Source organism: Cydia splendana, chromosome Z, assembly GCF_910591565.1.
Source record: "Cydia splendana chromosome Z, ilCydSple1.2, whole genome shotgun sequence".
Classification (NCBI taxonomy): Eukaryota; Metazoa; Arthropoda; class Insecta; order Lepidoptera; family Tortricidae; genus Cydia; species Cydia splendana.
This window is the reverse complement of record NC_085987.1, coordinates 48,871,082-48,887,746: the sequence shown is the minus strand read 5'-3', so window position 1 is coordinate 48,887,746 and position 16,665 is coordinate 48,871,082. Positions and strand designations below refer to the sequence as shown.

The 16,665-nt window shown below is 38.8% G+C and overlaps 1 long non-coding RNA gene across 2 annotated transcripts; it reads right to left on the bottom strand.

Moving 5' to 3' along the window:
• Nucleotides 1–15,051: 15,051 nt before the first annotated feature.
• Nucleotides 15,052–15,730, bottom strand: LOC134804591 (uncharacterized). Of its 2 annotated transcripts, none has more exons than XR_010146151.1 (2): nucleotides 15,568–15,730; nucleotides 15,052–15,164 (listed from the first exon to the last, which is right to left on the bottom strand). It is a non-coding gene; the product is annotated as an uncharacterized LOC134804591 (long non-coding RNA). The 2 variants fall into 2 exon arrangements; XR_010146150.1 differs by lacking the exon at nucleotides 15,568–15,730 and adding an exon at nucleotides 15,200–15,538.
• Nucleotides 15,731–16,665: the final 935 nt, after the last annotated feature.

The window sequence follows — 16,665 nt, the reverse complement described above, 5'->3', positions numbered from 1 at the left end:
AAAACGTATTATGTGACTGTTATATAAACTCTTTTATACTACATTACGCTTCTGCGACGTCAAAAATTGAGTGTTAGTTTGAAAATGTCGTATCCGCCCAAAGGTTTTATATGTACTTAATATGTTTATATTTTATATGTTAGATTTGAGTCTATCGAAACGAAAGGCGGCCGTGAGAATCGTTCCGAGAAGTCGGACTTGGAGTTTATTGGTCTATTGAGATTGGACCTTTTTTTAGGGTACCGCTGTCCTTAGAGTTCCCCAAGGGTCTACTTTTATAAGGTTTTCTATTTTAGAATTTGATAAAATTTGGTTTGTGTTGTAGAGCTCCTTATTCTGGCATCTGGGCATAATAAACACCAAATCCCCGGTAGGGTATTTGACTGGGTACTAGTTTAATCAGTTTCTTTTTTTCGAACTGTCAAAAGTGTCAAAACGAGTCTGCTACTACGGAATTTATGGGGTCGGGGGTGGTTCCCATAAAGTTTTAAGTCATAATGTATTGTTTGTCATATTATCATTAGTCATAAAACTGAAACCGTTAACTTTTCAGGATTTTCGTAAGGTTATCCTATAGATATTTAGGTTAGGTTAGGTTAGGTTTGTTTTATGGAAGTCCTGAAAAGTGGCGTGTTTCTGACTTAAAGCTTTTTGGGAAACAATAGAGACCCTAAAACTACAATTATATTGTACATAATAGGGAAGTACCTACATAATAGTCACCAAAGTTCATTAAAATCAGTCCAAAAAAAAGTTTTCCTACAAAATTAAGTTACCGCTAAATTTAATTCGGCCCATTTTTATGACTTGTTATATACCTAATTTGAAATAGAGCCGGATTGTCAAGGTAATATGTGAGAGGTATGGTGCAATATTCTCGAGCGATGGCGCCTTAACCTTTGGCCTACATAACAGTCGAGTAGATGGCGTTAATTTCAATATTTAATAAATTAACACATATCAGTGAAAGAATAAGGATCAAAGTCAAATTGCGTTCTAACAGTTTTAATCTTCTGTCGAAAGATGACAGTAAATGTACTGTGGTTACATAATTTACCATGACAATAACTCTCTATTATACTCTCTCTTTACATGTAAATAAAGTGTTTCCATGCAGCCGTTGCTAGGCAATGCGCACCAAACACACCTAAGGTAACGTATATAACGTTTCAATTTATACTCCTCATAAATGATCATACCTCGGGCTTATATACGAAAATCGATTCTTAAGGAGTAAACTCCAATAAACTATCAGCCGTATTCGAACAATGAGATACGTCAAATACTAGATATTGAAACGATATGGATTGGATATATCAGTTTCAAACAAGTGTCAAAAGTGACATTTTTGTTTGAAGAAACGTAAATTTTGACACTTGTTTGACACTGACGTATCTAATCCATATCGTTTCTAGATCTATATTAATTGACGTATCTTAAAGTTAGAATCGGGCCGTATAAAGTTTTAGAGCCCCAAGTACAGAAAGAACCCACCAATAACGTTGCGCTCGCGCACGACAGACTCCGGTCGCAAGTGCCGCCTTTGACTTCCGAAGCGACTGTTATTTTAGGCCCCATCTTACATTCGCAGCACCCTTTTGTTCAACCTCACACAACGAAAATCAACCGTATTCATTTACATTACGGCTTTAATTCTAATGACCCACAATGTATAGCATGTTCGATTTTGCAAATCATTCCTTTGTTTTGTGAGCAAATATACTTACTACTGACATATTTAGCTAAATCCACTTGTCTGTTTGAGAAGTGATATATAATTATGTAAATGCAATTGTTAGGAGGTATAATTGTATATTTATTAAATATACAGAGTGGGCAATATACGAATATCATTAATTTTTTAACAAATCTCAGATTTTTTTACGATATTTTTCGTCAAGAAAGAGTTTCCTAAGTATTTTCTACTTAATTGGAATGCAGGTTCCCTTTTTGGCATTTTGTCTGACATTGTTTATTCATATAAATAGGGTAAATGCAATACAAATGACTTGGCTTCTTCACAAGTGCTGTCCACCGTGGTGTCGGGGAACAACGCCGCGCCGCGCGCCGTCCTCGAAACGTCGGAGGTAAATTTAAAAGTTAATTTTACGCAATTACGTCCCGTCGTTGTGAATAATAATGAGTAAAAATCGTGAAAGTTTAAACCAGTGTTCTTTAGAAGTGTTAAATAATTGCGTCACGTAGGTACCCGATACTTTTCTGTCCCAATGAGGGCTATCGTTTTTATGCTCACCAGTTGGCGCCACTGTGTTATTATGGGCCGGACAAAGTTTTTAATTTCAAATTATATTTAACACATATATCGAAAAAAACTCGTATTAAGTATCTCCTTCGACCCTCTTAGTTTTGCATCTCTCTTTCTTATTGACTTCGCTTTTAAAGTACCTACTGACCCTCATTGAGGCGTAACTCATGTTATCTATAATATGCGTTACAGGGCTATAACCGCGAAAATCGAAAGGTCGCAAATTGCGGGCATCTTTCTCTGTCACTTTAATTACGCCTTTATTGGAGTAAAAGAGAAAGACCCCCGCAAGTTGCGAATTTCGGTTTTCGCGGTAGTAGCCCCCCGTGTGTGACACTTTTTTGTTTTTTTTTTTTTTTTTTTTATTAATTCACAAATAAGCTTTCAATCTAATAAACCAAGGCGCTTTATAAGTAATATTTAATATTATACATGCTGTGTGCTATACTATAGTTGCCACCTCGGAGACCTCGCGCTACACTAGCGCCTCTAGCGCCCAGTACCAGCGACCAGTTTATATGCGGGAGGGCTCCCGCATATAAACTGGTCATTGCACAACAATCAAAAACAGGAAGGGAATAGGGGCCCGATTCGGATTTTGAAATAGACATCTATTAGACATCTTTTAGACACCACCAAGATACGATAACGATATGTTTAAGATCTAACCTGTCAAATTTGACATTTGCGCGATTCTGGAGATACTGTTGAACGATTTCCCCAGAGCCTCTACCATCAGTTTTAACATTGACATAACGCTCACGTCTACGTAATTTACTTTCTGTACATCTCGCTTCCACTATTGCTCGCATATGCGAGTACGAGCGAGATGCATAGAAAGTAAGTTACGTAAACGTGAGCGTTATGTCAATGTCAAAACTGGTGGTAGCCGTACAGGATATGACTTAGAGATCCAATTCACATCTCTAGGTCCATGGGATCCCAGCGCGCATAAGTTGTTCGCAGAAATCGCGAAGCGTCTGGTTGACGTAACTGGTGACCGAAGAGCTGGCGGCTACCTCGCACAACGTATCAGCATTGCGATACAGCGAGGAAATGCCGCCAGCATCCTTGGTACAATGCCTCAAGGGCCTATTTTAGATTTAAGCTAGTTATTAATTTCGTTTAGTAGTACCACTGTATATAATATTGTATGTAAATAAATGATTAAATAATTCACATCTAATAGATATCTTACTCTATCTAACCTAAAAGTGACATTGGTTGCCCGAATTGCGCTGCAAAAGACAACTAGTTGATATCTAAACTATAACGTATCTAGAATGGATCTAGTACGTGTCGTCTCTTGTGAATATCTTGAAGTTCGAATACGGCAGTATGTTTTCAAAAACCCAAATATGTGTTTAAGAACTCAGCTAAAACTTGTTTACACGATAACCCTACATCTTCAAGATAAGCCGCGGCATGTGACCAACAAAAAACTGGCCAAGTGCGAGTCGGACTCGCGCATAAAGGGGTCCATTACGCAAAAAACGGCAAAAAAGTCACGTTTGTTGTATGGCCCCACTTAAATGTTTATTATATTCTGATTTTAGTATTTGTATCATCTGTGAAAATTACAACTGTCTGGCTATCACGGTTCATGAGATACAGCCTGGTGACAGACAGACGGACAGCGGAGTCTTAGGGTCGGTTGCACCAAACTGTTCGTATCGTTAAAGAGTTCGCTAAATTTTTATGTATGGAAAGTTAAGTAAAGCGCCGGGGCGCGCCGACTGACGTTGATCAGTCTGTGAAATGTGGTTGGTGCAACTGGCCCTTAGTAATAGGGTCCCGTTTTTACCCTTTGGGTACGGATCCCAAAAAAGGTGTGAACACTTCATTTTGAGCCTGTCTTTGCCCGGCATAATGCCGGCTGTACACACTCGTCAAGAGACCCCGAGACAAACTAGAACGAGTGTATACATAGGTAGGGGAGACCTAGGTAAGTTAAAACAGGGGTAGGTTGAAACAACGTAAATTTTGAGACATCTATAACTGTTATCGTGGTGAAAAAAAACGATGTTTAGCCTCGTCCCACTCCCGCCCGTGTCCCGTACGCTGATCCCTCGATATGCGTCTTTGCCTCAAGACGATTAAAACTACCACGAGGTTGAGGTTGTTTCAACTTGCCTCTGTTTTAACTCACTTCAGTCTCTCCTATCACCCTCCTCATCTCGCTCTTATTCGTGACTCCTCCGATTGGGTTGGATTTTTGCTGAGATTCTCTGCGAGAGGCTCTCGATAAATGTGTACAGCCGGCATTACATCTGTAACAGCCATTGAGAACGTCTGATTTTGAACTTTATCTCGTAAGAATAGGGTTGATTATTCAATAGGTTTGCCAATCTAAATCTAAGGTATATTTCTTTACCACTTTGTACTTAATAGTCAGACGGTAAACTTTGAATATAAGATTACAAAATTGTAAAAACGAGATGACTAAGCTCTTTTTAAAGTCTCAAAATAAAATTGTATCCCCTAATATACATAGTAGTAGCCAATTTTTTTTTTTTTTTTTTTATTTTTTTTTTTTTTTTTATTCGTAAACACACAGACAACAGACATACATTGAAAAAACATAGTGAAAAATAAAGTGTCACGAAATGGCAATGGAAATTTCCGTCAGCAAATCAAAGCAAAGCCAGCAAAGGCGGTATGTTTTCTATTGACAAAGTTGGTTTGCCAGACTATTTTACAATAGATTTATTGGGTAGGTGACGCGACGCGTATGGCAGCTACCATAACCTACAGAAATCTGTAGGTACCTACTATATATTATACCTACCGTTGAATATAAAGCTACCTATAGCTTTATATTACATGGCTTTTAATAGCCTACACACGGTTCAAAAACGTTCCGGGGAACCGGACTCACTTCTGTGGAAAGTACCCAAGTAACACAAAAGTAGCTGAATATTGTTTGAATAATAGAGCATTCCGTACTGTATGCTAAATAAGGTAGCTGTATAACGTCTGTATAAGCGCTTATACAGACGTTATACAGAAGGTTTGGGCGCAAAGTGGGCTAGCCCACGCCGCTTATTACTGAATAACAGTAATGTAATAGCTGTATACTGTATAAGTGTGTGCCCACACATTGAATCGCTGAATAACACTTGTATAGAGGCTATCAAAAGCTTCTTTACCGCTTTTAAACCAAAGTTATACAGCTTTGTATAGAATGACTCAGTTAGTCACACGTTATGCAGCTTTTGGTTCAAAAGTGCATTGTTACAGAAAATATATTTAGCTATTTGTGTATGACTTGTCTTCCATTTTAATTTGTGAACTCGTGTCAAAGTGTAGTGTCTGAAGTGAATACAAAATAAGGAGGACATTACCCATATATTGATTTGATGTTTACATAACATCAATTTCATTGCGCATGCGACTTTACTGTTAATATATATATATATACATTTTATTTAAAATTTTAAAGCGCCGCGTAAATAATGCACTGTTTAGAAAGTAAATATAGAAAATCTAGTACTCCACTTTTAAATTTGTAATTTTTTTGCGGTGTTTAGATGTTTTAGTGATAGAAAATGTACTTTAACAAGTTATGCTACGATAAAACTAGTTTTTAAATGAATATAAATGGGTTTTTAAGTTCATTTTAAATTCCTATTTAATTTTAGAGGTTAGAATATGAGCAACCGTAATGGCGTCCGACTGTGCTGAATATAAGCTGCTGCCACAGCTATTATGTGCTAAATTTCTGAATAGGCATTCACATTATTCGCGTTACTAAGCTACATGTTAGATAATAATGGTTTTAGAACAACAAGTTTTGAATAACATCAGTATAATAGTAATTGTTTTCGCAATGTTAAAGCATATTAGGGTTCTATACACAAATGGTAAAAACCACATAGATCCTCACTAGTTTGATGAGAAACATTATAGGTATGTAACACGGGCAATATTCAATCCTACTTCCTACTAATATTATAAACGCGATATAATATTTAAAGTGATAAGATATAAGATATAATATTATGAAGTGTACGTGTAACTCATACGAAATAACAGTTTTATTATACCAAATATCGGTTTCTTAGTTTTATCTGGCGGTCTAGCGTGAGTTGCGTTCTCGCGCGCGAGTCCATAGGTAAGTACTTGAAGTCGCGCAAGATGTATGGAGTCGCGCGCGAGAACGCAACTCATGCTAGACCGCCAGAAGTGTTAAAAATAGCGTCACGTGCCTGACTTTTTTCTGGAATGACCCTTTTGAACAGTAGGTAAATAATGTGTGTGTGTGTGTATGTGTTATGCACCTGCGCTCCACAAAGAGTGTTCTGTTCTGTAATTGTCTGTAGCCCGCGTGGTGCTAACCCGGGATAATTGGTAAGTGTGGTAAATTGATGTGTTTTTACGTATTTTAGCGGTGGGCAGTAAAGTTTGTTCTATTGTCTGAGGTTGTTATCAGAGGTAACATCTGTGTTATAATTATTTTTATATTTAAAGGATGACTCACGTTAGATCGGGCCGTGTCTGACCCGGAGCTTCCGGCGCATCGTTTTCTATGGAAAGCATCACGTGATCGCCTGTCATGTCATAAAAAAGTAAGCGCCGGAAGCTCCGGCCCGGACACGGCCCGGTCTAACGTGAGTCATCCTTAAAACTACTTTTCTGCAACTTCATCTTGACACTGTGAAATTCTACGGGAACTCTATCTATCCAGCACATCAAATTCTGACGAATAAAATCGATACTAATCGGCACAAACATAAAGTTAATTAGTAAAAATCCCTAAACTAGGATACGTCGAGTTTCTAACTTGATACCAAAAGTCCTTGACGTTATTAATAGATAGTGTATCATTATTATATCCACCCTTTTACCAAAATAGGACACCAAATGGGCCTCGTCGGGGTTCGAACCCGAGTCCTTTGATCCACCGCCCTTTGTAATCTGACCGGAGGGTGGATACATGTTATTTTTTACTGACACCAGAGAGGACTAAATTAAGTAAGAGTTTTATTTAACCTTCATGCAAAGTTGTCGGCCTCGTCATGTTAGCATGTTTGTGGGACTCCTAGCCTAGTCGGTAGTGGCCCTGCCCACAGAACAGGAGGTCCCGCGTTCGAATCATGGTAACGGCATTTAATTGTGTGTTACGACTATGCTTTTTCCACGCAAATATATTCCGTATTAGTTATAAATGATAGGTTTATGTTATAAATGGCTTGGATATTACCAGGTTTTAACAGACGTATTCGAATTTTAATTACTAGATTTGTTTCCGATAGGATACTGACTGCCAGTGTCAGAAAATGACCTTTTTGATTGAAGATGTGTCATTTTTGACTGACAGATCAGTATCATATAGGAAACAGATCGAATGACTAAAACTCGAATTGGCCTTTAAGGGTTTAAAATGAGCGTTGGCCAACATTATAAGAACTCACTTCTCAAATGGACGAAACTGCAATTTTGGTAACTGTTAATGAAATAACTAGTAATCAATATTTAAGTATATAAATATACACCTATAGGTATCTATTTGGAAAAGTAATCGAGGGTGGCAGATAGGCACTCTAGGCGCATTGTTTTATACACAATTAGGTACTTATTATTGATGATGACCGTACTAGCTACTCGTAATAGTAGTAATAGTTATTTTTTGAGAGGTTCCATTGCGTCATAAGTATGATATTAAGTATACAATTTTTAAACACTCCTGAAAACTTAATCTAACATATTTTATAGAAAATTGTATGGGTAATATCCCTATATTCCCTACCTATTTACTACTATGTCTAAAGTCCAATACGTGTACATACATAATTATGTAGGTACATACTATAAGTATGACATAAAAACGGAATTCATTTAAAACCGCCAGAAATGCGCAGCCCATGCATACCAGATGACACATGCGTTTTTCTGACCCGTACAAGGCGCGCCCGCAATTGATATTAATTTCATGATGTGGTAATGGTACCTGCGCAAAAACGAGCACGCCCTTATATGAGATGGCTGCTTTTTGCTGCAATCCTGTTCGATACAATATATTATTCTGTACACATACAGGTTGGGTTAAGAGATAAACGGGTTGGACTGGAAAGAGTAGAAAACCGCGGCGTTTTAAAAAACGTTGCTGGGTCATATACATTTTTAGTATGAGTTACCTAAGGTTAGGTATGCGACTTTCCTGTGAACATCATACATTAATGCATTAAATTTTCTTGCCGGTAGATACCTATAAGATTATAGGCTCGTTCTAAATTCTAACTTTCTATTCTTAAAAAAAGGTGTATGATTTAAACCCTGCTGTAAGGTTAGGAGTTTATAGATTTATAAGACTACCATTTATTTAACTAAGGCGGTAAGAATTAATATTATGGTTATTAGCAATATTAGCTACTGACTGGTTGAAGGCTTGGCTGCATACAGATTTGTATTATGCACGCGCACGAGCGCTGGAGAGCCTACCACACCACAAACCTGACGTATCGGGATCGGGGTGTCCCGAGACGCAGGTCCTTATTTGATATATTTTATATTAATTTTTGTGTTTCTGTACGTCATAATATGTAAATTAGTTTTAGTCCTAAAACTCGAAAAGTTTCTACTATTCGTACCTATAGTGAAAAATGTATAGTAGGTCTGTTTGGTAGTTTAAATACCTACGGCGATTATTTCCTTTTGAAGCGGTTGCTCTCTCTGACAAGACGAATAAATGTATGCGGAAGATAAAATAACAGGATGGAACCGGGAGCTCGGGCTAAGGGCCTGGGGCGGGGTGAGGGGAGGGGGAATACATAATATTGTAAGCTATACAAAGTTGCCAATATGTTTACGTTTGTGTTTGAAGCGCTTACGCTTTGTCCCAACTGAAACCGTCTATAGGTATGTTAGCCGTATAACTGAGGCGTTTGATAAGACGTTAATATGATCAGCTACGGACTGGTTGTAGGCTTGGTAATATGGTCAGCTACGGACTGGTTGTAGGCTTGGTAATATGGTCAGCTACGGACTGGTTGTAGGCTTGGTAATATGATCAGCTACGGACTGGTTGTAGGCTTGGTAATATGATCAGCTACGGACTGGTTGTAGGCTTGGTAATATGGTCAGCTACGGACTGGTTGTAGGCTTGGTAATATGATCAGCTACGGACTGGTTGTAGGCTTGGTAATATGGTCAGCTACGGACTGGTTGTAGGCTTGGTAATATGGTCAGCTACGGACTGGTTGTAGGCTTGGTAATATGGTCAGCTACGGACTGGTTGTAGGCTTGGTAATATGATCAGCTACGGACTGGTTGTAGGCTTGGTAATATGATCAGCTACGGACTGGTTGTAGGCTTGGTAATATGATCAGCTACGGACTGGTTGTAGGCTTGGTAATATGATCAGCTACGGACTGGTTGTAGGATTGGTAATATGATCAGCTACGGACTGGTTGTAGGATTGGTAATATGATCAGCTACGGACTGGTTGTAGGATTGGTAATATGATCAGCTACCGACTGGTTGTAGGCTTGGTAATATGGTCAGCTACGGACTGGTTGTAGGCTTGGTAATATGGTCAGCTACGGACTGGTTGTAGGCTTGGTAATATGATCAGCTACGGACTGGTTGTAGGCTTGGTAATATGGTCAGCTACGGACTGGTTGTAGGCTTGGTAATATGATCAGCTACGGACTGGTTGTAGGCTTGGTAATATGATCAGCTACGGACTGGTTGTAGGCTTGGTAATATGGTCAGCTACGGACTGGTTGTAGGCTTGGTAATATGATCAGCTACGGACTGGTTGTAGGCTTGGTAATATGGTCAGCTACGGACTGGTTGTAGGCTTGGTAATATGATCAGCTACGGACTGGTTGTAGGCTTGGTAATATGATCAGCTACGGACTGGTTGTAGGCTTGGTAATATGATCAGCTACGGACTGGTTGTAGGATTGGTAATATGATCAGCTACGGACTGGTTGTAGGCTTGGTAATATGGTCAGCTACGGACTGGTTGTAGGCTTGGTAATATGGTCAGCTACGGACTGGTTGTAGGCTTGGTAATATGATCAGCTACGGACTGGTTGTAGGCTTGGTAATATGATCAGCTACGGACTGGTTGTAGGCTTGGTAATATGATCAGCTACGGACTGGTTGTAGGCTTGGTAATATGATCAGCTACGGACTGGTTGTAGGCTTGGTAATATGATCAGCTACGGACTGGTTGTAGGCTTGGTAATATGGTCAGCTACGGACTGGTTGTAGGCTTGGTAATATGGTCAGCTACGGACTGGTTGTAGGCTTGGTAATATGGTCAGCTACGGACTGGTTGTAGGCTTGGTAATCAAGGGCACCTGCCATCAAACAATGGCTCGAAACCTAGGTAAAGTTGGCTCGATAGAATAAATCACGAAAACATGTCTGATTTTCATTAATTTTCAGTTGTAATATTTCCATTTTAGTATAAAATAGCTAGTGACATAGCCTTGGAATCAGACGAGCCACATTTTCTAGACAAGTATATTTTAAGTTATTGAGATATAAGGTCAGTACCAGCGCGATGACGTTGCAGTTGGCGTGCAGCCGGCGTGCAGTGCCCTACTAACTGCAGTCGGGTTGCAGTCCGTCTGTGTCGGCCCTTATACTTTCCTTTTAATTTTTCTCTTTACGCCCAACTCTTAAACTTATTTCATTGTCTCATTGTCAATAGAAGTGACAGCAGAGTGTCATTTATTGGGCATTAGCGTGTCGAGCATTGGGACGCTTAACTTATGTATCCTATACCTATATAAAATGAGAAACATTACAGAGCATCCTTACACAAATTGACTAAGCCTCACATTAAGCTCAAGAAGGCTTGTATTGCGGGACTTGTGGGTACTCAGACAACGATATATATAACAAGTATACAAATAGAAAACACCCAATGACTCAGGGACAACTCTTTGTTCACTACACAAATAAATGCCCTTACCGGGATTCGAACCAAGGACCATTGGTAGGGTCACTGACCGACTGGGCCGGATCGGTTGCTGAAATAAACCTACAGGCCAATTCGAACGTGCACTGACATCAGACCGACATAAGAATGATATTGGAATCATTGAATAATTTTACGGTTTAGACTCACATGTATTACCTAAGTCACTCGCGCGACATGTTTCGGAGAGCCTAGGTCTCCTATCTCAAGCACTAACAGTGCGAGCAGCGTTCACGACGGCCGTGTATCGCGTACCGCGCGTACATGTGTGTATTCAATGTTATATGTAGTATATCTCACAACAGTTGAAATTCGAATATTGGAATCATATCACACCTCTGGAGTTGCAGGCGTCCATAGGCTACGGTGACTGCTTACCATCAGGCGGGCCGTAAGCTTGTTTGCCACCGATGTAGTATGAAAAAAAAAAGATATATCTATCAGTGCTGCCATTCGCACGTTCGTTTCACTTATACTTGTCCGCTTAAGTATTATTTAAATAGTGCGAGCGCTTAGAACATTTAATAACTGGAGTCGCCTTTAAGAGCTTACCCCTCTGCCGAAAACCTTGCACAATTGTGTAAACTTTTGTATGGAGACATGGCTATTTGTAAGTTACGTAGAAATCATGTAAGGATAGCAATACATTTGACGTCCCCTCCCCCGCAAAAATCGGCAGACTGTTTTGTACAGAAAATGATAGCCATGACGTCTCCAGTTACTAAATGCTCTAAGTGGGAGCGAGACGCCCGCGCGAATGACAGGTGATATGATTCCAATATCATTCTTGTATCGGTTTGATGTTAGTGCCCGTATGTTTGACTGGACTCTGAATAAGGTTTCAACAACCGATCCGGCCCAGTCGGTTAGTCAGCCTTTTATTTTGCTTTGCAACAACTAATCCGTCATTAAATTTGATGATCGTCTGCAACAGACATCATTATGTAACAGAATTATAGATGTAATTCAATATGGTGCGTCGCTGACGAAATCTTATACAGGCTGTTATTGTGAACGCTCACTACGACGGGCAGTAAGAGTAGACCCATACAGTTTGGCGGGGAGGAATCTGAAGGATTTTAAGGGGGTAAAGCCAGAAAATTAGAAGGGAACAAAAGATATAACGCACCGCGCGAAAGGTTTGACGGAAGGTTTAGTCATCGTGCGGGTTTTTAACTTTTATCTCAATTACTGAAAAGGTAGGTATACTTCTGTTAAAAATGTTGCCCATTAGATAACTTGGCCATATCAAATAGGTGGCTATTTCACTAATTCATATTAAATTTACACTGCTAGACCTACCATAGCAGAGTAACTATACAAAAGAAAATAAATGAAAATTATACGTGTTTTCGTGATTTTAATTTTATTTATCAAGTCTACTAGACCAGAGAGAATAACTAGACCAGAGAGAATAATCCACCCTCTCTCTTCACATAAAAGGAATGGTGGTTAATGGACCACCACCTTTGTAAAAGAAATGTATAGATACATACAATCTGATTATGGCTAAGAAAGCCGATGGCAGATGAAAGTAGAGAAAAAAAAAAAAAAAAAAAAATTATCAAGTCCACTTTAATTTTTTTATGTTTTGGCTAGAGTATACCCTTGTAAATATTGTCTAGTTTTCCTTTGAAATTTTTCACGATATTTACCCTTCAATAAATCGTGTCAAAAGTCAATATAAAAACTAGGTACAACTTTGCGTTAGTTCTAAAGCGGTCCACAGATTACCAGTTCGCCGGACGATATCAGCGAACTGGTAATCTGTGGGCCCCTTTAAGGTGGTTGCCTCAAACGCTCGCCTCGCCTCCACTCTACAGTATAAACCCATCTCTTTGAAGTATATTTTTAGTCGGTCTCGCGATTGTCGACCTTAAGTCGTAGCGCTAAAGGATGCAGCACCCCTGTCAATCAGCAAATGTATATTGTATAGGGATAATGAGACGAAAGGTAGAGTATTTCTGGATGATTGTACACACGGGCTGGAAATTCGGCAATATTTTATTGGATTAGGAGGCAAACGACCAGGGGGGCGATTTTTGAATTACGACCGCTCGATTTCGTGTATTTCGTTCAATAATATCTCCACTACTAGGCATTTAAATTGTATTAATAGAATTGAAAACGAGTGGTCAATACCACTAGATTCCAAATTTCTATCGCTCGTATTTACAAAATTAGCATATCTCCGTTTTTCACCAATTTTCGAGTGATAAATCGAGCGATTGAAATTCAAAAATCGGCCCCCTGGTCGTTTGCCTCCTAATCCAATAAAATAATTTAAATGCCTAGTAGTGGAGATATTATTACGGCTCCCAGATGAATGGCTTTATGGTAAGAACTTGGACATCAGCAACACCAGAGTGTTACGGAAGTGCGTAGAAGACAAGTGTAAGTGCGTTTACGGAATTTAAGATGGGAGTAGACTCTTTCTTCAAGGTTTCAAGGTGTTTAGTATCAGTGAGAAAATACCAGTTCTTACTTGATTCCACTGTAGCTGTGTGAGGCACGAAGCTTCTGGAAAAACGCAGTCGAAACTTACCTAAGTACCTAATTCGTGGAATTTGAGACGTGACTTTTAGCAGCATCTGTCATCCCGATACATGTTTACCTACTTTTCGTTTGACATCACCTTGGCTCGGCTCCCAGGTCGTCACACTCTCCGTCCGTATGTCACAATCTAATTATTATAAATCCGTCGCCGCGCGTCGGTCGGCGGCGTCACTCCACGGACCCATGTATGACGTCACACGGGATGGCACTTACACCCCCAATAAGTAAGTAAATATTGTTTAATATTATGCACCATACAGTTAAAAAAACCGAAAATTAAATAGAGCTAAAACCAGGTAGCAACTGGCGGTCGCATCGAACCTTTATATTTTATAACATTAAACGGGTAGTGCTGATGTAGGTACATATAATTTAAAACCGGGCAAGTGCGAGTCGGACTCGCGCACGAAGGGTTCCGTACCATAATGCAAAAAAAAAAACGAAAAAAAAAGCAAAAAATAAAAACGGTCACCCATCCAAGTACTGACCACTCCCGACGTTGCTTAACTTTGGTCAAAAATCACGTTTGTTGTATGGGAGCCCCATTTAAATCTTTATTTTATTCTGTTTTTAGTATTTGTTGTTATAGCGGCTACAGAAATACATCATCTGTGAAAATTTCAACTGTCTAGCTATCACGGTTCGTGAGATACAGCCTGGTAACAGACAGACGGACGGACGGACGGACGGACGGACGGACGGATGGACAGCGAAGTCTTAGTAATAGGGTCCCGTTTTACCCTTTGGGTACGGAACCCTAACAAACTAACGGTGCAAACAATTATATAGTTTAACATATAAATACAGACAGATATTCATACATAATTACATACATACATCTATTATACAATCATAGATAAAGGCAAGTTAAGTCAGAGATATTAAGGATTTAGGTACATAATGAGATTTCAAAAGATTTTTGAAAACGGGAAGGGATTTAGCACATCTGATATCTAATGGCCAAGTATTCCACAACCGAACACCACGAAATGTAAAAGAAGTGTTATGGATATTGGTTTATTTTATTATATTATTTATTTAATTTAGTTGTTATAAGGTAGTGCACTGAACAATAAGTAGGTAAAATAAAATGATGGCATTTTTAAGTGTTTTTTGAAGAAGCTCTCACAAGTTCTTTTCTTGTGAGAGCAATTTATGAATGCTGACCATAAAACATACTGAATTATTATGCATATTAAAATTTGCATCGTAACTTTGTTAATAGGTGCCAATCGTTTTACATACCTATATTATTATAGGTACCTAAAGCCTTTGATAATGATAATGATACACAATGTAAAATGTTGCCAAGACGAAACCATAAAGCTCGCACTGACATAAAGTTATCAGATCTCTTGTAGAGCCAAGCTTCTAACTCTACAAGCCCTAACTTCACAAACTCTACACCTTAGTCAAAATATGTGGCTTGACCGTTTCGCTACTGTCACATGGACGTAAGGTGAAAAATGTATTCACTATTCATATTTTTTTATAATACAATAGTTCTTAGAGTAACGAAACGGCCAAGCCACATATTTTGACTAAGGTGTAGAGTTTGTGAAGTTAGGGCTTGTAGAGTTAGAAGCTTGGCTCTACAAGAGATCTGATAACTTTTTGTCAGTGCGAGCCTTATGATTTCGTCTTGGCAACATTTTACATTAAAAAATGTTTGGTGGGATTTCACTTCTTTTTATAAGTTGCTTATGACAACCTTCCATCCCCTAATTTAAAGGGTTGCGTGTGATTTAAGTACTATTAAAAATCCTGAAATACGTACCTAGGGGCATCTTTCATACAATCTGCTTTTTACTGGTTCCCCATACAAACTTCAACCCCCTTTTGCCCTTAACGCCCTTTACACCGTTAGGGGGTGATTTTGGGGATGAAAACTATTCTATATCCTTCCCCATAACAAAAACTATCTACATACCAAATTTCAACTAAATCGGTTCAGCGGTTATTCCCATACAAAATTCCACCCCCCTTTTCACCCCCATAAAGACCAAAAATGTGTACTTTGTGTACTAATACTATCTAACATGCCAAATTTCAGCTTCCTAGGGCTCCAGGAAGTCCCCTAGAGGTTTTGATGATCAACAGTGAGTGAGTCAGTGACGAAACTGGGTTGTTTTAGATATGAATAAAATCTAAAGTATAAGAGCTATGCAATTGATTTTTTTATGCTTAATAAGTTTACTATTGACATTAAATCCCGAGAGTTTTGTTTATCTGATATAATCCAAACTCAAGTTATGAGAGTTCAAAACAACGACGAAGCGCTTCGAGAAAAGGTAGGTAGTGCCCTTGCGCTTCGCTTTGCTCGTCTTGGCGGGGGCACTACCGTGCCCCCAGATACACAATACTACAAATTATAATCGCACCAATATCCAAAAGATATCATGTGATCGCTGATAAGCCTAATTAAGAGCACTGTTGTATAAAAACATTTTGTTCAACTTATTAATGTCATATCCATACGGAGCAGGTGAACCCCCCGCCGCGTTACACTATATTAACGATAAATTCGTCATAAAACATACCTACTTGTTCCTTGTGTCCATAAATTTCTTAAAAAGTTTCGAATACTTTGTTGGCTTACGTTTGTAATTTATTGATTTTTTACTACCTTCTTATTTTAATATTATATGGCATTGGCTAAAAGCGACGACAAGAATATCCATTTTATTTCTGCTGTGGATTTTATAATTTAATTAATGCTACACCATAACAATCATATTATTTGCAATTTTTCATGTTAGTAGTTTTATACACAACAAACATTATAGGTACATAATTATGGTGACTTAGGTCCTAAAGCAATTTAGTTCAGCAGTGTGTCATCAACATTGTCTTAAGTCGCGCCAGTGCAATAAAAACTATTTATTCATTGTCACCTAACGGAGCATTT